At 50.0% G+C, this 22,535-nt stretch overlaps 1 protein-coding gene across 3 annotated transcripts in view; it reads right to left on the reverse strand.

The window, feature by feature from the left end:
- The window catches only part of GFOD1 (Gfo/Idh/MocA-like oxidoreductase domain containing 1), a 119,331-nt gene that overhangs the window by 34,412 nt on the left and 62,384 nt on the right, over nucleotides 1-22,535 (reverse strand). Inside the window, exon 1 of one of the 3 annotated variants that reach the window (XM_013977433.3) lies at nucleotides 8,201-8,321. The exons of the other annotated variants lie outside the window; for them this stretch is intronic. The gene's annotated coding sequence lies outside the window, so the exon portion shown is untranslated. Of the gene's footprint in view, nucleotides 1-8,200; nucleotides 8,322-22,535 lie in introns of those variants that run through there. 3 annotated transcript variants of the gene reach the window in all.

A 22,535-nucleotide genomic window follows, 5' to 3' on the forward strand; every position in this document is an offset into this window, starting at 1 on the left:
TTGTGTCAACACAAAAGACATACACACGAAAATGCATAGCAGTTCTATTTACAAAAGCTCCACAGTGGAAACAACCCAGTCTGTCCATTAGTGGCTGAATGGATAAAGGAACTGTGGTATGTCCATAAAATGGAATACTACTCAACAAGAAAAATAAATGAGCTACCAAGACATGCAGCAACATGGAGAAATATCAGACATACCACGCCAAGTGAAAGAAGCCAGATGCCAAAGGGTACATTCTCTGCAACTCTATTTATATGACCTTGCTTAATAGGCAAAAGTCAGCTGTCATGACAGAAAGCAGAGCAGTGGGTACTGGGCTGGGAGTGTGAAGTATGGACCACACAAGGTCATTCAGGCAACTCTCTGGAATGATGGAAATATTCTGTATCCCAAGACTGGGGTGGTGTTACAGAGGGTATACATTTAGTCAAACTCGTCAAACTGAATACTTCAAACTAATGATTTTCGTGTATGCCAATGCATTTTTTGTCCTAAAACCTTCCACACAGTTAACCACATAATCATTAAGAAGCAGAGTTGTGGAGTTCCTGTTGTGGCTCAGTGGTAACAAACCCGACTAGTATCCATGAGGATGTGGGTTCGATCCCTGGCCTCACTCAGAAGATTAAGGATCCAGCATTGCTGTGAGCTGGGGTGTAGGCCAGCAGCTGTAGCTCAGATTCGACCCCTAGCCTGGCGCAGGTGCAGCCATAAAAAGCCAAAACAAACAAACAAACAAACAAAAACCAAAAAAAAACAAAACCTGAGTTTCATCCTAAATGGATTAAACCTGCAACCTCATGGTTTCTAGTCAGATTCGTTAACCACTGAGCCATGATGGGAACTCCGATTTTTGGTTTTAAAAGGAGAGACCTCTGGTCTTCTGATATATTGGGGGGCGGGGGGTAAGTGAAGACTTGATGGAAGGTGGAAGCTCTAGAAAGGACACTGTACAAGCTATTACGTGGAAGCGTGCACAGTGTCAGGGCCAAGTTTCAGTCAATACACAGCCAATCAGAGGTCGAAGAAAAATCAAACATGTATCTATCAGTTATCAGTAACCTCTGCCCTGAGATTTCTGAGTACCTCCCTGTCACCCAGGAGCCCTCCACATCTGCCCAGGTCCCGCACCTTGAAGGTTGGCAGCTCAATTGCCAAGACCCTACTTCAGCTCCAAGGTGGCTTCTGTATGCTGGTGGCCTGGTACCTGGCCACACTGGATGGGGAAATATTTTTCATGCCTCCTCTTGCAAGAGCAATATAAATTAGAAGTAATCCACAAGCATACAGTGATGAAAACAGCACACATCTTGTCAGCACGGAATTGCTGCCAATGGAAAAAAAAAAAACACAAAAGTGGGATTTTTCTAGGCACATACCATGAAAAAACTCCTAAGGGATTTTTCCACGTGTATGCTCTGTTTTGGCTCTAATTGCAGGCTTGTGTCTTGCTTCCAGATCAATGTTTTATATGATGGGAAGAGGGAAGAGTCTTGGAAGAACAGAGAGAAAAACCACATCTGGTGACTGGAGGTCAGGGATGAGAAATGGGAACACGAGAGGCTGGGAGTGGAAACTCTTCCACTCGCCGGGAGTGTAGGGGTCGGGGGGAGTCTGGCTCTCTACTCCATTGAGTAAGTGCGATGAGCGCGAGCCTTCTTTGTTACTCCTTAGAACAATTAGTCTTTGTTGCTCAAGTATGGGGGGTGGGGCTAGGAAACAACGGTGTTGTGTCCAAAATCTCCATCGGGGATTCTTTCTCCTCGACAGGTACTTGGAGAGCCAACAACACCATTACACACTTGTGCAGACCAATGGACCTACGGCCGGAGGAAATCATTCTGTGTTTTATATTTCTCTATCTGAAACAAACTGGGAGGGGCCCGACTCCATCTAACAAGGATGATCTGATGGTAGATGTTAGCTTTATATAAGGTCAGAGATTCTCTGTGCCTGAATTATGTACATTTAAATCCTCAATGCATGAAAAAGAGAAAAGAACCATTAGAAAATGAATGAGACTCGAAAGATATCACTGCCAGGTATAAGGGGAGAGCTTATTTGGATCCTGAATTGAGAAGGCCAACCACGGAAAAGACATTCCGGAGATGATCAAAGAGGTGAGAGTCTGGACTGCGTGGTGAATGAGAGCTGGGAATTCTTGTTAATTGTTATGGGTCCAATAGTGCCATGGTGGCTAATTGAGAAGGAAGTGGACAGGGAGGGAGGGAGAAAAGGAGAAAAGAAGGAAACTAACAGATGCTAACTTAGGTATTTACAGGTGGAATATTGTATACATATTTTGGAGGGTGTGACAGTCTTTCAAATTTTGCAGAAAAATGAACCACCTGAAAATTAAATTAGGAAAACAAGTCTGTAACAGCATCAAAAAGGATAAAATGCTTAGGAATATATTTAAGAAATGTAAAACTTTAACTTTGAAAACTCAAAGAAAAACTGCAGAAGGAAATCAGAGAAGACTGACTTAATTGTAAAGATATCCTATGTTCATGGATCAGAAGATCTAATATTGTTAAGATGCAATACTATCCAAATTGACCTACAGAGTCGATACAATTTCTATCAAATTTCCAGCTGTCTTTTTTAAAACAAATTAATAGGCTCATCCTAAAATTCATACGGAGATGCACCTAGAATAGCCAAAGCCATCTTGAAAGACAACAAAGTTAGAAGATGGACACTTCATGATTTCAAACTTACTACAAAGCTACAGTAATCAGGATGGTGTGCTACTGAACTGAGAATCGACAAAGAGATCAATGAGATAGAATTGAGAATTCTGAAATAAACCCTCACACCTACGGCTAATTGATTTTCAACAACAGCACCAAGACCATCCGATGGAAAAAAGAATAGTCTTCAATAATCAATGTTAGGACAACTGGGTGAAGTTGGACCTTTACTTCATGCCATGTGCAAAAGTTACCTCAAAAGAAATCAAAGCCCTAAATGTGGGAGAAAAAACTATAAAATGTTCAGAAGAAAACACAGGAGTAAAACCTGAGACCAGGTGTTAGTAGATTATGACTGTGGCATTTGAACCACATGGGCATGAACCTCAGTCCTGCCAATTCCTTGCTTAATTTCACAAGCTTCCGTGAAAATGAATCACGTCCTCATGCGATTGTTACAAGAACTACATGAGGCAATGCCGGCATCTCCCAGAACATGAACTCGGTCCACATGAGTTCACTGTTAGCCGTGTTCTTAGGAAAAGAACATGTAAGCTACGGAGCAAAATCTATGTGTGGGCTTGGGTACAAGATATCTAATGCCATCTCTAGATTTAACAAAAGAAGTCTAACAAAGTTTGAATTCTCTACAAAGGATGCTTTTTGTGGGATGTGTAGTGTAAAAACTGTTTGCTTCCAAGGTCCCAAGGGTAGCATGTTGGAGTCCTCTGGGCCAAATTCCACCTGAAGATGTGGTTTATGGAGCACCGAGCAACTATCATGTACAATTTTTGAATTTGGATGCTTTTATATAGGGCACCTCATCCCAGTAAACCACAAGCCCCACTATTCCCTATCATATAACCTCAGGCATATCTCACTTGCTTACATCATTGTTTGCTTCCTGAATGTGATTAAGTTTCCACGTACCACCTCAAATGCTGTGAGATCCCTTTGGAGATTATCCAATTTTCTTCTTACAAATGTTTGGGGAGCCTCTTCTTTTTTAAAAAAAGACTTTTTAGGAGTTCCCGTCATGGCTCAGTGGTTAACGAATTTGACTAGGAACCATGAGGTTGCAGGTTCGATCCCTGGCCTCGCTCAGCGGGCTGGGGATCTGGCATTGCCGTGAGCTGTGGTGTAGGTCACAGATGCAGCTTGGATCCCGCGTTACTGTGGCTGTGGTGTAGGCTGGTGGCTACAGCTCTGATTAGACCCCTAGCCTGGGAACCTTCATATGCCGCAGGAGCCGTCCTAGAAAAGGCAAAAAAAAAAAAAAAAGACTTTTTGAGTTTTGGAAGGTTTTAGAGTTTTTCAAAATATTTTTAATAACAAAAACTATGGCTCTAAAACATTTTAAAGATAACATGTTCCAAGGGAAGTATAACCCAAGATACAAAGGCAAGCCACTTGTGCACTTTTTCATTTTCTAAGAGTCACATGGAAAAAGGAAAAAGAAACATTCTATATTCCTCTTTCAAACTAAGTCCTTGAAAACTAGTGGGTATCTTACACTTACAATTGGTATCTCAATTTGGAATGGCTGCACTCTGTGTCCTCAACAGCCACATGTGGCCAGTGGTTTGTCCACTGGACAGTGAAGATAGAGAAAACCAATGACAGACCAGGCATTGTAAGACCTTCAAGGAAGAGCTGCGGTTATACAGGAAAAGAACATCCATGCTGGAAAGCATTTAAGGGGCAGACTCTGGGGCTTTGGCTTTCACAGTGGTGACAGTGGTCCGTGGTGAAGTTTGAGATGGAGTGAAAGCGAGATCATGTGATTCTAGTGCACAGCGGGGAGCAAAGGATATTCCGGGCTTCCTTTCCTGCTGTGGTTTCTGCTTCCATCCTCTGTACTCCACGCATATGGGGGGTGAGATAGGACAAAGAAGAATGGAAGGTGGGGGCTGTGAGGTCACCACTCTTCATCCTTATCTCTACTTCAAGCTCTGGCCCCAACTCAGCAGTTGCCTGCAGGTCGTGTGGGGAGGGTCTTTCCTGCTACGCCTGACCTCCCCTCCCCAACTCCCGAGACAGCCTTCTCCATCTCCCAAGAATGGGCCTCCTCCCTCTGCTATTCCAGGAATATTATGTTCTCCCAACTGTGATATTTTGGGTCTTTTTGGCAGGAGGTGGGACGGGCAGGGGTGGAAAGAACTCACGAATGTTCTCAGAACAAGGAATGAGTAAAAGTACAGACATCTGGCCCCAGGATTTTGCTGGCTCCGGGGACGTCACTGTAAACCCACTAACACTAATTGCTTCCACGTCTGTTCCCATTTCTAGTGGAAATAAAATGCCTCTCTGGCTAATGGAAAATGAAATGCCTGCTTGCTCTTTGTTTACCGCTTTACCTAAGGGCTCTCTGCCCCACCACTCCTCCCCCTGGCCCCCCATCCTGAAACCCTTTATTTTTTGTCTTTTTAGGGCTGCACCTGTGGCATATGGAAGTTCCCAGGCTAGGGGTCGAATCAGAGCTGCAGCTGCCAGCCTACACCACTGCCACAGCAATGCGGGATCCAAGCTGCACCTGTGACCTACACTGCAGCTCGTGGCAAAGCCGGATTCTTAACCCACTGTGTGGGCCCAGGGAGAGAACCTGCATCCTCATGAACTGGTCAGGTTCGCTTCCACTGAGCCAAAACGGGAACTCTCTGAAATCCTTTAAAAGGCATCTTGCACCAAGCCTTCAAGAGCCCAAAATGCACAGGGTAACATGGATCAGAAAGGATGCCTGTGTTCCTGCCAGGACCAGAGAATGCCTTAATCCCAGACTAAACAAACGCAGGGGGTGGGGAGAGGCAGAAAGTAGAGAGAGGCAGAGACAGAAAAGGGAAGGAATCCTACTTTGTTTTTAATTCACGCTTCCAAGAATATGGTAGAGCTCCTTACTTGACCCAAAGTACCAAGATCTGAACCTCAACTTCTGAATTCAATTTGCCAAAGAAGGGGAAAAGATAAGTCCAGCTGAAATTGGGGTTTAAAGAAATGGACTTTCAACCCATTGGGCCTAGTAATACTTGTCCTTTAAAATGATGTAGAGAGCTCACAGGGAAGCCACTGACAGTCCTGCTCTAGCTTGGCTGCCTGTGTTTACCTCCGTGGCAGGACATATCACACTGATCTAGCTCCCAGGTCTGCAGGATGACAACTTAACACACCTTTCTACCTCCAGCACCAAGCATGGGTCTTGGCAAAGCTTAGGTATAGCACAGACCCCTGGCCATCCTTCCTCTCCCCCTAGTGGTTCTAGTGACAGAACCATTAAGTTATAGCTGGACCCACGTTGCCAAGAATAAAAACTACATTTCCCAGTGTCCCTTGCAGCTATGTGTGGCCATGTGACTTAGTTCCAGCCAATAGGATATGAGGAGAAGTGGTAAATAAACTTCCCATGGCGCAATTCTCCATCTCCCCGCTTCTTGTACAAATGTGAATGGTGCGGGGAAGGCGGGTCGTTGGGCATCTTGGGCCATGTAGGCCAGGACAACACCCTAGAGATGCTGGTGCAACAAGACAGGAAGGATCCTGGACAGTGTGAAGCTTTCAGGCTGCTTTCAGAGCACTGCTGTGTGAGATCAAAATTGTTACTTTGGAACTGGGTTAGAGTAGCTGAAATTATATGCTTAGGATTTATTTGCTGAAGAAGAGAAAGGAGGATACCCCTAAAACAGAGAACCCCACTGTGATGGTTATTTTATATGTCAACCTGACTGGGCCACAGGGCGCCAGACATTTGGTTAAACATTAATCTGGGGTATCTGGGAGGGTTTCCTGGATGCAGTTCCCATTTGAACTGGTAGACTGAGTAAAGCAGACTGCCCTCCCTAAGGTGGGTGGGCCCATTCAATTAACTGAAGACCCTAGTCCGAAAGCTGAGTAAGAGGGAGCTCCTCCCGACCTACTGTCTGAGCTGGGACATCAGTCTTTTCTTGCCCTTGGACAAAAACTGAAACATCAGCTATCTTGAGTCTCAAGCCCATTCGTCGGCTTTTAGACGAGAACTAACACCACTGGCTGTCCTGGTTCTCAGGCCTTTGGACTGGAACCACACCACTGGCTCCACGGGGTCGTCAGCTTACCGACTAGAGGTTTGGGACCCCTCAGTCTCCATAAATATGTGACCTCATTCCTTGTGATAAGTCTCTGCTTTTATTCCTGGCAACCATGGGTCCAACTGAAAGTTCATGGTTTTGTTATTAGAGAAGGAGGGGAGAACTGACTAAGGGGAGGGACCACCAGGGGTCTGTGCCACATCTATAATTTGCCAAGAGCCACGCTAGATGCTGGAGATAAAAGTGGTGTATAAGACGCAGTCCTGGAGTTCCCGTCGTGGCTCAGTGGTTAACAAATCTGACTAGGAACCACGAGGTTGCGGGTTCGATCCCTGGCCTTGCTCAGTGGGTGAGGGATCCGGTGTTGCCATGAGCTGTGGTGTGGGTCACAGTCGCAGCTTGAATCCCGTGTTGCTGGGATTGTCCTGGTATAGGCTGGCGGCTACAGCTCCGACTCGACCCCTAACCTGGGAACCTCCATGTGCCGGGGGAGCAGCCCAAGAAATGGCAAAAGACCCCCCCCAAAAAAAAAAGTGATGTATAAGATGCAGTCCTGCCAACGGTCAAAGGGAAGATAGGCAAAGCACTAGTAATTACACCATACCACAAGATATAGACTGACTGATGGATAGACATAAACATAGACATAAACACAGATACATCTCCAATTGGTTGGTTATGTTTCTCCAGAGAACGCTGACCAATGCGCCACTGTTTGGCTCTCATTCTGGAGAGCCGGCCCCTGGTTCTTCCTCCCACTCCTACTGGTGAAGAATCTTACATTCCTAAGTAGATTATATTCTTCTGGGCTGCAGGGATTCACCTTCTTTTGGTTCCACCTCCCTCCATATGCCGCTTACTCCAGGCTGGACACAGAGCAGCACTCCTTGAGCAGATGGACTTAGACAGTGGAATAAAGGATCATATTCAAAATGAAGCCCTTGGAGTTCCCATCGTGGCTCAGCAGAGACGAATCTGACTAGCATCCACGAGGACACAAGTTTGATCCCTGGCCTCACTCAGTGGGTTAAGCATCCGGTGTTGCTGTGAGCTGTGGTGTAGGTCACAGACGCCACTCAGATCCCACATGGCTGTGGCTGTGGGGTAGGCTGGTGGCTATGGCTCCTATTAGACACCCAGCCTGGGAACCTCCAAATGCCATGGGTGCGGCCCTAAAAAGACAAAAAGAAAAAAGAAAAAAAGAAAAAGAAGCCCTTGGTCTCGTGTCTTTGGAATGTCTTGGAAATACCCTGTTACAACGGCCGGGAAAATTGTCCAAGATGGCCCAGTTCAAACAGCTTATCTTAGAATCAAAACCGTCAAAGCAGAGGTTGGGTTCCATGTAGCTGCGAGGGTCTACACAGCCAAATCAAAGTGGAAACTTGGGGGGACATCAATCTGGGGTCAAATTAAGATCAAAGGGGGCTCAGAGGATAAACCTACCGCAACAGGACTTAGTCAGATGGCTTTTCCTGAGTCACCGAATTTCATCAGAAGAGCATTGCACACCCAAACCTTCTGTTTAACGTGGATGGTGATGCAACAGATGGGGTGACTTGAACTCCACCTCTGCCCTCCTCACACGCACCAGCCGGCTTTCTGAGCTTGCCCAACCGAGGAGCAGAAGTTCACGGGGCAGCTCTTCTTGGGTCGGCTCCCCGGGGATGGGAGCACTTGGCCTTGCGCCCGGAACAACCATGATCTGGCAAAGACATGTGAGAAATGAGCCCTTCCCTGCCGGACGCTGCAGAGGGAGAGAGGGGCCAAGAGCCCATCACAGGAGTGTTCGTCCCCTGCGTGGAAACTGTCCCTGAACTGGCACATTCGCTCTCCAGCTCAGGAACGAGCTGCCCTGCCCGGGTCAGAACACAAGTGACCCTGCCCTTGGGCCCGGGCGGTGGCAGGCAGAGGTTAATTTCCTTCCCTCCGAGGGCAGGACCCAATGCCAATTGTCTTCTTGTGCCTAATGCCATTTTTTGCACAATAGAGCACGTGCCTTATCTGGGGCAGCGGGAGGCCAAAGCATCCCTGGGTTCCTCCCTCTGGTTTGAAGTGGAAGTTTGATAAGAGGCACATTTTGCTCTTTTCAAAAAACAAAAACAAACAAAAAAAACCCCCCCCGCATGATTAACTGTGAGGAGAAAATCCTATTTCTACTGGTACTTTTCCTTCCAGTGAAACCTTCTCTTTGCCTGTGAGAAGCTCGCCACGTGAGCTGGCAGGGAGAAAAGCTAGAGCAGCCCCGTCCAGGCGCTCAGGGGACCTACTCAGGGCCTAAAGCAACGTAGGCCAGGGGGTCGACATAAAAATCCTGCCACAAGCAAACAAAAGACCTGATAAACAGAGACAATGTGATGTGGGCATGGCCCCTGGGCCTCTGCTTCAGCGTGTTCCTGGCCATCGATGCTGAATGTCCGCCTCAGCTGGGCTGCTCCACTTGTTTCCCTAAATACTCATTTATTTGGGGATGACTTTACCGCCTTTTGTTTTTATTTACTTATTTATTTATTTAATTTATTTATTGTCTTTTGAGGGCCACGCCTGTGGCATATGGAAGTTCCTGGGCTAGAGGTCCGCCACACCAGATCCTCAACCCACTGAGTGAGGCCAGGGATTGAACCCGCAATCTCATAGATACTAGTGGGACTCATTTCTGCTGCACCACGATGGGAACTCCCCTTACTGCCTTTCGGAGGAAAGACACGCATTCCTTTTTTGCTTTTTTTTTAACTGAAATAATTCAGAAAAATCTGAAAGGGAAAATGAAACTTTTAATTCCATCACCCATCAAGGACCCATCATTCCATTAGGTGACCGTAACCCAGTTATGTCTTTTTGTGTGTGTGTTTTTTTAGGGCTGCGTCCGAGGCATATGGAGGTTCCCAGGCTAGGGGTCGACTAGGACCTACAGCTGCCAGCCACAGCCACAGCAACGCGGGATCTGGGCCGCATCTGTGACCTACACCACAGCTCACGGCAACGCCAGCTCCTTAACTGAAAAAGGCCAGGAATGGAACCCGTGTCCTCATGGATATTAGCCGGGTTCATGAGCACTGAGTCACAAAGGGAACTTCTCCGGTTACATCTTGATGCGCATGTATATAGCCCGGAAGATGGGTAGCTTTATAGGTAGAACTAATTTAAGAAGGCATTCACCACACTATTTTTAATAAAGAGGACTCCAGGATTTGCACTCAACAGCTAAGAAAGAAACTGAAATGAAACAGAATCTGCTGAATTTCTGAAAAGATACAGATTTGGAGCCTGGCAAGATCCCGAAAGGCGGGGTGCATGTCCAAAGCCGACGGAGGTAAATGCCATGAGAAAGGCAGGTGACGTGGGGAAATAAAACCCCAGCCCTAGGGGATGGGAAGGGTTTTCCGGGCCCGCTGGAGGGACGCCTCCGGGTGAGAGGAGGGCAGCCTGCTTTGGACTCAGCATCCTGCGAGCCCAGCGCCCAGCTCCAACGCCTCGGCCGGCTCACCCTGCGTTTGTGCAGATGATTCTGACCTCGCCAGAAGGGAACATCTCCTCCGTGCTGGGCAAATCCTGACATTGACAGTGAAGGTGGGAAGGAGGGTGCTTGTCACCTCATCTGCTGGCAGGGGAAATGTGGGCAACGATTTGACAGCTCAGGGTTCATTCCAGGGAACACCCAGGAGCGCCGGCGCTGGAGGTCTGAGCAGTTTGGATGAAAGAGGAAAAAAAAGAAGAGAAAGAACGAAGTGGGGGGAGGGTAGGAGAAGAAGATGTTTGGCAACCTTGACAGTGAGAACCTGCCCCGCCCCTCCTCCTCTGCCTGGGCATCGCTATTCACACAGCAAAGCAGTTGAACCTCCAGGAGACAGTGGGAGGTGCTTTCAGAGTACCAGGGCCTCATCCTCATTGGATGGTAAAGCGTTAAGTTCTCACCAGTAAGACCTGGGGCTGTGCAAACAGCCAGGCTCGCAGCAGCCACTGTCCTGGCCTCCCAGCCCAGCCACAGGAAGGAGGAGCCACAGAAGGACGTCTCCGGGCAATGGGACACCTAGGCTCAGAGATGCCAGCTGTGAAAAGGGCGGCGGCTCCAGGCCCAGACAGAACCAAACCCCTGGCCATCACTGTGCCTCCCCCACTGAGAAGCCAGGACCCACAGAGATGCCAGCTGTCCATCTGCATCCCGTTGCAACATGTGGCCTGTTCCCCTCAGATGCAGGAACAGAGTGTCACCTGGGGGACCTCTGTCCCTCAGAGAAAGGTCAGCGGTTCATCAGCCACAGATGGAGGCCTGCGAGGAACCAGGCCTGAGAGTGACAGAGCTGCTGGGCATTGTCAGCGGGCTGAGGCGGGACCTCGCCCCACCCAGAGAGAGGCCCAGGAAGCGGCTCCTTTTATTTCTTGTTTTGTTTTTTTTTTTCCTCTTTTCTTTTATTAGGGCTGCACCTATAGCACACGGAAGTTCCCAGGCCAGGGGTTGAACTGGAGTTGCAGCTGCCGGCCTACGCCACAGCCACAGCCACACCAGATCCGAGCCAAGTCTGCGACCTACACCCCAGCTCACAGCAATGCCGGATCCTTAACCCACTGAGCGAGGCCAGAGCTCGAACCTGTGTCCTCATGGATACTAGTGGGGTTCGTAACCCACTGAGCCACAATGGGAACTCCCCCTGAAATTCTTATGTAGAACCACCCCCCCACCCCACCCTGGTACCTCAACACGTGACTGTGGAGTCCGGGTTGTTCAAGAGGTCATTTAAGGTAAAAGAAGTCACAAGAGTGGGCTCTGACCCAGTATGACTGGTGTCCTTACAAGGGCGCAGACGTGTGGAGAAGGAAGAGCACGTGAGGACAAGAGAGGACGGCCACCCCCCAGCCCAGGACGGAAACCTCAGCGGAAACTGACCCTGCCCCCACCTTGAGCTCAGCCTTCCAGCCTCCAGAACAGTGAGGAAATAAATGTCATTGCTGAAGCCACCCAGTCCACAGTGCTTTGTAACAGCAGCTCCGGCAGACTAATACACCACGAGGCTGAGGCTATCTTAGCAGAGCTGCTGTTGAGCCGGTATGAACCTGTGTGGAGGCAGAGCCGGTGTCACATCTGATGGGTGATACTGGTTATAAAATACTGTCCACATGTGCCCCCTCCCCACATCTTGTTAGTCTCATCCCAGTGGTGCCAACCCTCGGATGAGAGACTCAGCCTTTGACTACAGAATCAGCGAGACTATGTCTGCGTTCGGCCTCCCTCATCTTGCCTCCCCTCACACTGCCCAGGGCGCTGCCTCCTCTGAGCACCTCCGCTTTCTTTCTTTGAAGCGTGGAAGTTGCAAGAGTGGGGCTCCTCTGAGCAAGGTTATCACTAAATCCTCATCCGACAAGCCCTTGAGATCCTGTAGGCTTTAGAGAGAGAGCGTTGGTGGCTGAGGGATGGGACAGTGTTGCTATGACAACAAGCACCCTCGGGTTTGCTCAGCAACCATTCACAGCCTTCCAAGCGCTCTCCGTGATCACCCACTGTACACACAAGACGCCCAGCAACATCTGAACTGGGCAAGAAGTTGTATCAGAGTACCGAGTGGACCCAGGCCAATGGTCCACCCCCTTGCTCTGTCACTGAGTTAGCCTTGGCCATCATGTCCCCTGGAAATGTCTGCCCCTGAGCCTATGTATGCTCCTGGCTTTCTCTCTCTCCCTCCCTCCCTCCCTCTCTCCCTCTCTCCCTTTCTCCCTCGCTTTGGTAAAGCTGCTGGCCACACAATTTTGTGGAGCATTTGCCCATGATGCCCTGGGCCTTTCACACTCTCGCAGGCAGCAGAAGGAAGCAGCAGAGGGGAACCAGCAGTCTTAAAAATCTGCCTGGGGACAGGCACCATGAGCACAAGGTCCCCACTTGCTAGGAATGCTTCTGTTCCCACTGATCTCCACTCTCTCCTGCCACCAAGGTACAGGAGCGCAGCTGGGGCCAGCAGGGACAATGACATGTGATAAGCCTGCATTCCTTGGCCAGGGATAATCAAAAGAAGAAATCTGGGCCAAGAAAAACTAATAAAATCTTTTCTAATGGATGGTGCCCACAGGGGCATTCCACGCCAGGAGGGTGGGGAGCTCCCACGTGGCTGAAATTGAGCTCTTTCCTCCTCCAAGGCTGAAAAGGATGGCTGAGCACTCTTTGGCCAAAACGGGGGGTGGGCGTGGGGGAGCACGGCTCTGAAGCATGCATCGCCCCTCCCACCAAGGCCACCCAGCTCCCACCACCTGGCCCAGCAATCAACCTGTGCCCCTGTTTCAAATAAGCCGGTGTACAGACCAACCCACAGCTAAACCCGAGAGACAGCCTAGCAGATCAGCCCCCAAGACTGCCGAGGGAACCAGGTTCCATCTCAGAGTTCAATTTGGTTTTGCCTTTTGAACAGCAGGAACTACCCAGCACAAAGATGCCCATGACAAAGAGAGCAACAGAAAATGCATGAGATGGCTAAGCCGCTAAAATCAGGCCCTAGCATCTGCAGGTATGGTTTTCTTCCACTTTACAGTTGCTGAAGTAAAACCATGTTTGTTCTGCAAAGGGAGAAGGGCTCATAATACCAGTCGATGGCAATTTGTATCTGGCCGTGGAAGGCAGCCACTTAAAAGGCTGTCCCCCAGTCAGGCTAAGGGGCATGAAACCACTTGTAAGCACCCGCTAATAGGCCAGGCGCTCGGGGGAGGCCACTGGAGGAAAACAAGAAAACCTGGCGTGGACCCTGTCCACGAGCATCCTGCAATCTGGATGGGCCGGAAAGATGTGCATATTTGGAAGTGACTGGAGGTGGCAGTGCGGTCACACTGGACAGAGGGCCAGATCGTGTGACGCAGGCATCAGTGGTTAAGAATGTGGAGAGTGCCAGGGTCAGCCAGCCCCACTGTACTGCCAACCAACTAGACAAAACTAGCTGGTCAGGCCACAGGGCCCAGCTGCTTGTCTGAGACAGGCGGTGATGCCTTTGGTAGCTCGGGGTTATAACGGCGTCCCTGGCTGGACACACTGCCCAGTACAGAACGGGACAGAGTGGGTCTGAGAGCAGCTCCTGGCGCCAGCACCTGCTGCGCGTGTGACCCCAGGCCCCTCACACGATACTGCTGGGCGCCCACAGCTCCAGCTATAAATGGAGACGGATACATGCACTCCCATCATTGGGCTGTGGTAGAAAGAGCTTGGGCGCAGTGCCTGGCACCCAGGGGGTGCCTGATAAATGCCAGCTGTCATGACCGCAGGCCTGGGCTTCTAAAAGGCCACCCCTCAGCTAACAGCAGGAATCAGCATATTCAGACCAAGTCCAAGGATAGATTCAGTAACAGAAAGTCATCTTAACTGTGAACGGACAAGGAAGGGCGATTAATTACAAAACAGAAAGAGACTCACAGACAACAGAAAACTAACTTGTGGTTACCAAAGGGGAAAATGAATCAGGAAGGAATACATTAGGAGTCTGGGATTAACAGGTACACACCACTCTATATCAAATAGATAGACAACAAGGATTTACTATAGGGCCCAGGGAACTATACTATATTCAAATTCATGTAATACTCCATAATGAAGAATCGGGAGCGAATATATATGCATAAGTGAATTCCCTCCCTGTACACCTGAAACTAACATAATATTTATAAATCACATCTACTTCAGTTAAAAAAAAAAAAAAAAAAGATAAGGGAGTTCGAGGCCCCAGGTGCCAGGAACACAGCATTATGCAGAAGAGGTTGTAGCTCAGAGCGAAGGTCACGGTCCCCCCAGCTCACATGGTCAGGTACAGAAGGCCACCTGCTCTTCCTGCGGGCGGCCAGCGGCTGCGGCACCCAAGCAGGGAAGCGAGGTCAGGGCTCAGGGGAAAGGGCATCGGATGTTCCAGAACATCCAGCGGCAGCCAAGGAGCCCGCCGTGTGCTGCGAGGACTCACAACCTGTCACCGCCTGGATTCCCGTCACTCCCCAGCAGCCTCCCCCTCCTGGTGAGAACGCCTGGAACATTCCCCAGGGTTTAAAACATTACCCTCATGTTCTCATGTTTTCTTTCTTATTTTTTTTAAACTATTCATTTGTTTGGTTATTTATTTATTTATTTTTGTCTTTTTCTAGGGCCACATCCACGGCATACGGAGGTTCCCAGGCTAGGGGTGTAATCGGAGCTGAAGCCGCCGGCCTACGCCACAGCCACAGCAACACCAGATCCAAGCCATGTCTGCGACCTACACCACAGCTCATGGCAACTCTGGATCCTTAACCCACTGAGCGAGGCCAGGGATTGAACCCACAACCTCATGGTTCCTAGTCGGATTCGTTAACCACTGAGCCACGAAGGGAACTCCCTTGTGTTTTCTTAAAGTCAGTCCCCTCCTCTCTTCCACCCCTTCCACAATTTTGTGTGAGTGTGTGTGTTTTTAGGGCCACACCCGCGGCATACGGCGGTTCCCAGGCTAGGGTCAAATTGGAGCTACAGCCGCCAGCCTACACCACAGCCACAGCAATGCAGGATCCAAGCCGCCTCTGTGACCTACACCACAGCTCACAGCAACGCCGGATCCTTAACCCACTGAGTGAGGCCAGGGATCGACCTGCATCCTCATGGACAGGAGCCACAACGGAACTCCCTCCACCCTTTCCAGAACTTGAACATGCAGGTCTGCTCAAGAGAACATTCCAGAACATGCCAAATCACGGGAAACATGACCTTTCCTTGCCAGCCAGATTGCCTGGCCTTTCCACCCACTGATGCCCTTCAACACCAACATGCCCTGGGCTGGGGGCCACTCTTCCTAAGGAACCGAATGCGGTGCAGTTGCGTCACCCCACCTTCTCTACCCACCTTGTCTGGCCACCCAAGCTCAGAGCACAGAACCAAGCTCTCAGAACGTGGATGCTACTGGGCGTGGTCCAGGCCCAAGGTCAGCTGCCTATCTGGGATGCCTTCCCACCCCATCTTTCCTCAAGGTGAGGCATCTGCCCACGTCCTGGGCCAGAGGGGGATCTGGCCTTACCTCCCCAGGGTATCAAGTAAGAGGCCAGAACCCGTGAGGGGCTGGCTTCACTATCTGGGCGAGCTGACTGCTCACACCCTTAGCAGACCAAGATCTGCTCTGGATTGGGGTGTGCAAAGGGCAAAATGAGATAAAGAGCACAAGGCATGCGGCTTGGCGTCTGGCACACGATGCCCACTCGCCTACCCCGTCATTAGCATCATTATCTGTATGCGTATTATGACTGGTGTGCAGTTTGCTTTTCATTCATTCAACAAACACTGACCATGCTTTTCCAGCATCAGCCATGTGCCAGCCACACAAGGTCCCAGGCCCCCCGGAATTTAGAGTTGAGTTGGGGAGACAGCCAATAAACAAGCAAATGGAGACAGACACCATTTCAGGTGTGGAAGTTCCAGGAAGGAAGGCATCAAATGGAGTCTGTGATAGAGAACAGAGCAAACTCACAGTCGACAGCGAGACCAGCGATGCCCTCAGCAAAGTGATACTTAAACTATATAATCTTTTTTTTTTTTTTGGTTTTTTTTTTTTTTTTTGGTTTTTTTAGGGCCACACCCATGGCATATGGAAATTCTCAGGCTAAGGTTTGAATTGGAGCCACAGCTGCCAGCCTACGCCACTGTCACAGCAACACAGGATCGAGCCACGTCCGCAACCTACACCACAGCTCACGGCAATGCCAGATCCTTAACCAAGTGAGGCCAGGGATCAAACCCACGTCCTCATGGATACTAGTCAGGTTCATTAACCGCTGAGCCATGACGGGAACTCTGCTAAAAATGTCAGGATGAGAAAGAGCAAGAGCAGAGGCACACAGCACTCTGAGCAGAGGGAACAGCAGGTGTGATGGCCCTGAGATGGGCAGAAGTTTGACAAGTCCCCCAAAATGACAGAAAGCCGGTATGGCTGCCACACCATCACAAAGGGAGAGTCACTGGGTGAGATGAGAGGGTTGGGCAGAGACAAAAACTAAAGGCTTTGGAAGGAAGTTTGCTTTTTTTTACCCTAAGGGTGACACGGAGACACCAAAAGGTTTTCACTGGGAAACCTCGCTTAGATGGATCACGCCTGATTCAACTATTCATAGCAAACATTTATTCTGTTTTTTTTTTTTTTTCTTTTTAGAACCACACCCATGACATGTGGAAGTTCCCAGGCTAGGGGTCTAATGGGAACTGCAGCTGTCGGCCTACGTCGCAGCCACAGCAACACCAGATCCAAGCCATGTCTGCAACCTACACCACAGCTCATGGTAATGCTGGATCCTTAACCCACTGAGCAGGGCCAGGGATGGAACCCACATCCCCGTGGATACTAACTGGGTTCTTAGCCCACTGAGCCACAACGGGAACTCCAAACAAACATTTATTCTTATCGAGCACTCGGTGTGTGCCAGGCTCTGGGATAAGAGTTTCACGTGCATTACCTAAGTGACATGGCAGTGATGGGTGCTAGGGTGATGGCACTGGGGACAGAGAGGTGGACACACTTGAGACATATTTAAGAGTGAAGAGGGTGGTTAGGCTTTGCCGGCAGAGCGGACGGGGCCCAGGGAAGAAACCAGCTCAGACACGGCCGCTGGCTTCCCCACCTGTTCCATTATCACCATTATTATCTCCAGGGAACAATTATCATTTAGCTAAAGGACAAGATTAACTCAATTCGTCAACTAATTTATAAAGCACCCACTATACACATTTATAAAGCACCCGCTATATACATGGCACATGTATTCAGTAAGAAGCACGTGCCAGCCCATGCTCGGGTACTCTGGCTTTACCAATGGCTGAGTCCAAAAATAGTTTCCAGGAGTTCCCTGGTTACCTAGCGGTTAAAGATCTGGCAACTGTCACAGCTGCAGCTTGTTGTCACTGCTGTGGCTCAGGTTTAATCCCTGGCCCAGGAACATCTGTATGTCTTGGGTGCAGCAAAAAAAGAATAAGAAAAGGCAAAGAAATAGTTTCCATAAGAACCTGACAAGTGATAAATGGTCCCGCTGATTTAAGTCAGCTGCGAGAGCAAAGCCAGAGGACAAACCTAAAGATGCAAAATACCAGTGCTACAGACCAACCCTGTGGTGCTGAGAGTACAGATGGCATCAACTAGCGAGAAGGGCCCTTTTTCTGTTCAGGAAGCCTGACAGACAAAGATGCAGGACAATGTCAGCTCAAAACAGCAACAAAGCCCTCAGCTCAGGGATGGCTTCTCAGAAATGGAGCCGGGAAAAAATTGCTGGGACACGGGGCTCTTCCAAGCACAGCATGAATGATACCGTCAGGTGCCACATTATCAAGGAAACAATAATGCATGTCTGGGTTGGAAACCTGCTGGGTCAATGATGAAGCTGAAAGAGCATATAATTCACCCTTGGTGGAGAGTGCGCATGTGCGCGTGTACACGTGCACGCGCATGCACACACACACACACACTCATTTTAGTAAGAATGCATCAGGAAGACGTGGACCAAGGTCGCTGACGTATAGATGAATCCACACTGTGCAGCAGGTACACTGAGGAAAGAAAAGCAAAGTGAGAAGACAAAGGGATGCTGTACAGGTGAGCGTCTTAGGTCCCCCATCCTACTCTCCCCGGGAGGATGGGTTAACCTGCAGGTAAGGAGAGAGAAAGGTATCACACTTGCCTGACCTGGCTTCCACTATCATTTTTGGAAGCCAGCCATTCAACTACTCTAAACTCTACACCAAAGCCACTGCAGGGGCTAGGCAAGACGACAAATCATAACAAAGTAGGGAAATGGACCACAAAAAAAAAAAAAAAAAATGAGGGCTGGAACTGCAAGAGACAGTCATCTTTAGAGTGGGTAATTATCCCTCTCCTTAATTTCCCTTGTGAGACGCAAAAGTCAGACACACAGCCTGATTGACACAGAGCAGATCAAAGTAGGTCCTTCTGCAGAATACACAGCCATCTAGAGGATTCTCCTTGCATGGAGAAAGTTGTATTTTTTTATCCCAGCTTCCGATTGGCTCATCCCTCCTTTAACAGAACAAGCCGAGTCATGCTTATTCTGATATCTTGGAAATGAAGAATGCGGAGTCTCTAAAAAGTGGCACAGAGAAGCCTGTCCTACATTCAGACCCAGACCATCACACTTGAAGGAAGTGCCCTCCAGAAGCCCAGGGTTTGAGTTTCATCCATCCCCTCGCTCCTTATTACTTATTCAACTCTTTCTTGGAATTGTAAGGTGTTAGAGCTGAAAGGCATCTTAGAAATCAAGTTATCTAGGACTCACATTCAAGATTAAGAAGGAGGACCAGCAAGGTTGATGCTTGCGGGCACACATCTGGTAGAGCTGGAAGGAAAAGCTAGGTCTCCACAGGAGTTCCCGTCGTGGATCAGCGGGTTAGGAACCCAACCAGTACTGGATCTGGCGTTGCCATGGCTGTGGCTGTGGCCAGTGGCTGTAGCTCCCATTTGACCCCTAGCCTGGGAACTTCCTTATGCTGCAGGTGTGGCCCTAAAAAGTTTTATGAATGGAACAAAGAGAAGAAAAGCAAGGTCTCCTGAGCCCTGGTCTAGAGAGTGCCTTCCTGTTACACCGGGAAATATTTCTCAGTCCTTTTGACTAATCTCACCGATAAAGCAAGGCCCTAGAAGGAAGTCCAGCAGGCGCTGAAGCTGCTGGGACATTCAAAATGCATCCTGAATGCTCTGCTCAGTGCTTCCTGGCCGGACTGCACAGTTGCAGAGCTCCAGCAGGTGGTTCCTGGTTTTGTGGGGTCTGTTTTTTTTTCCCTTAAGTTCCCACCCAGCAGAAGGCTTGGCATGGATGGAAGGAAAGAAACAGATGGTTCTGGCTTCAAGTCCGGGCTGCCATGTTGGACTTCTACCCCGTTTCCTATCGAAGAAAGAACTTGGAAAGAAAGAATCCTGCCACGTTGAGACGAAAGCATCTTTCTAGAAGGAGAGGGGTTGCGACTGAGGCTTGGAGCCCACGATTCCAAAGAGGGAACAGACTCTCAGAAATTCCTACTCTTCCTGGGGTGGGGGGCGGGGAATCTCCACCAGCCAGAGCTCTACTGCCAAGGGATGGAATGTGACCTCCAGGCTGTGTGTGTTCCTGGGGGGGGGGGGGGGCTGCTCCCACTCCCCGCAGAGGCCGCCACCCTCTCCCGCCCAGACCATGGCAGTAGCTGCCACTCCCCGTGCTTCTGCCCTGTCCCTCTGCTACCAACCCTCTGGTGGCTTTGCAGCACCTTTGACACAGCATCTGAGTCCTTGCTGTCACTTCCTGGGTGTCCATGGTGCCCCCGCCCCCACAGCCCAAGCCACCCCTTCTCTGGCTTCTCTCCTGCTCACTCCCTCGTGGCCTGTGGGCCTCTGCCCTGCCACACGTCCAACACCCGCCCACCCCTTCGTGTTGGCGGTGGCTTCTGCCCAGAACACTCCACCTGTGAATGTCCCCAGACATTCACAAGTCTTGCTCCCTTCAAATCTCTCCTCCAAGGTCAGCGGGCCCTTCTCTGGCCACCCCAGGGGAGCCGGCCCCCCACACACCCCTACTTGCCCTGCCACTCTGTGTCCCCTCCCTGCTCTGCTCCCAGACGCTGCCTTTATCCCCAGCTGGGGGCCCGCAATCTTGCCTTTGACGTTCTTCCCCCACCGGAGTTCTGAGCTCCCTGGGGGCAGGGCTGGGTCTGTCTGCTGCCCTGTCTCTAGTGACGGGGACAATGGTGGCCACACGTACTTGTAGCTGGCATGGACCAGAAGCCCCACCTTTACACTAGACCTGGGTAGAGAAAACACCATTTCCGCTGCAAGACCCCAGGCCGGTTGGGCCGCCTGGTTTCTCTGTAGGCTTAGGCTTGTTTCTGAATATGTTTCCTTGCTTCGGGCCACATCCAGGTGGCCCTGCTTCCAAAAGGTGACAACCAAGCCTCAAGAGAGGCTGCAGGGAGGCCGAGGGCATCCCTGTGCTCAGATCCCATGCGTGGCCCCAGTGCTGGGGCACCTCTCAGCGGAAGATGCCACCTCATCTCCTTCTGAGACACAGCTAGCTCCCGAGGGCAACGCTAAGGAAACTAAGAGCAGAGGAGGAGAGGCAAGGAAATCCAAAAGCTGCCGGGAACCCAGGCGGCCCCAGAGCCCTCCAGCCACCTCCTCCTACACCATCTCCACTCGTTCCAATTTGACGCCTCTAATATGCATCGTAAGGAAATGCAGTAAAAGAGCTTTCCCCCCCCACCCCAAGTGTCTGGAATAAACTTTGTCAGGTATTTATCCTACTTTCAGGGCTTCAATTGAGGCAGCAGGCTGACATCTCTACATCCAAGAAGGACTGATTTTTCTGAGTCTTTAAGAGGAGGCAGGCACAGGCCCGCCCCTCCTCCGTGGGGGAGTGTGACATGGCACTGAAGCGATGCTGCGACGTGGTGGGTTTTGTTTTTTGTGTTATGGCCATACCCACAGCATATGGAAGTTCCCGGGGCAGGGACGGAATCTGATCCACAGCTGCGACCTATGCTGCAGCTGCAGAAACACAGGATCCTTTAACCCACCACCCCACACTGGGGATGGAACCCTCGCCTCTGCAGTGACCAAAGTCGCTGCAGTCAGATCCTTAACCCGCGGCGCCACAGCAGGAACTCCTGCAATGTGTTTTAAGAGTGTATTTCTTTTTAATTCCACGTCCAGCAATTGTGTTTAGAAGAATTCACTCTAAACAGGATGTCAATCAGGCCAAACAGTATTTGCAAAGATATTCATCAAGGCATGATTTATAATAGAAAAAAGCTGGAAACGACCTAGCCCTCTAAGAATGAAAATGCATGTGACATTCTTAGACCCGTGCCTGCCACATAGCATTCAGTAAGTAGATATACCTTTTTTTTTGGTGGGGGGGGGGGGTTGCACCCAAGGCATATGGAAGCTCCCAGACTAGGGTTCAATCAGAGTTGCAGCTGCCAGCCTACACCACAGCCACAGCCACACAGGATGGGAGCTGCGTCTGTAACCTACACTGCAGCCCACAGCGATACCAGATCCTTAATCCACTGAGCGAGGCCAGGGGTCGAACCCGCATCCTCATGGATACTAATTGGGTTCATTACCACTGAGCCACCACAGGTACTCCAGATACAGCCTTTTCCTTGTGGGTAGTTAAAGAAGGGTGGTACGCTGCATGATGCATACTTTTTTTCTTTTTCGAGCAGCACCTGCAGCATATGGAAGCTCCTGGGCTAGGGGTCAAATCGGAGCTGCAGCTGCTGGCCTAGGCCACAGCCACAGCAACGCGGGATCTGAGTCACATCTGTGACTTACACGGCAGCTTGCAGCAACGCCGGATCCTTGGTGCACTAAGCAAGGCCATGGATCGAACTCACAGCCTCTCTGAGACCCCCTTGGGTCCTTAACCTCCTGAGCCACAGCGGGAACACCTGGCTACTTTTATTAAGACTGTTTTCCGGAGTTCCCGTCGTGGCGCAGTGGTTAACGAATCCGACAAGGAACCATGAGGTTGCGGGTTTGGTCCCTGCCCTTGCTCAGTGGGTTAACGATCCGGCGTTGCCGTGAGCTGTGGTGTAGGTTGCAGACACGGCTCGGATCCTGCGCTGCTGTGGCTCTGGCGTAGGCCAGTGGCTACAGCTCCGATTCGACCCCTAGCCTGGGAACCTCCATATGCCGAGGGAGCAGCCCAAAGAAATAGCAAAAAGACAAAAAAAAAAAAAAAAGACTTTTTTCCCCTACTGAGTAGTCACATGCCTATAAAAATCTAAGGAAAAATAAACAATTACCTTTCAGGAAGAGACCATCTACCCATA

The sequence above is a fragment of the Sus scrofa genome, chromosome 7 (assembly GCF_054392235.1).
Source record: "Sus scrofa isolate SSC_HxYL_T2T_F1_AM1 chromosome 7, Sscrofa_HxYL_maternal_Yorkshire_Landrace_v2.0, whole genome shotgun sequence".
Taxonomy (NCBI): Eukaryota; Metazoa; Chordata; class Mammalia; order Artiodactyla; family Suidae; genus Sus; species Sus scrofa.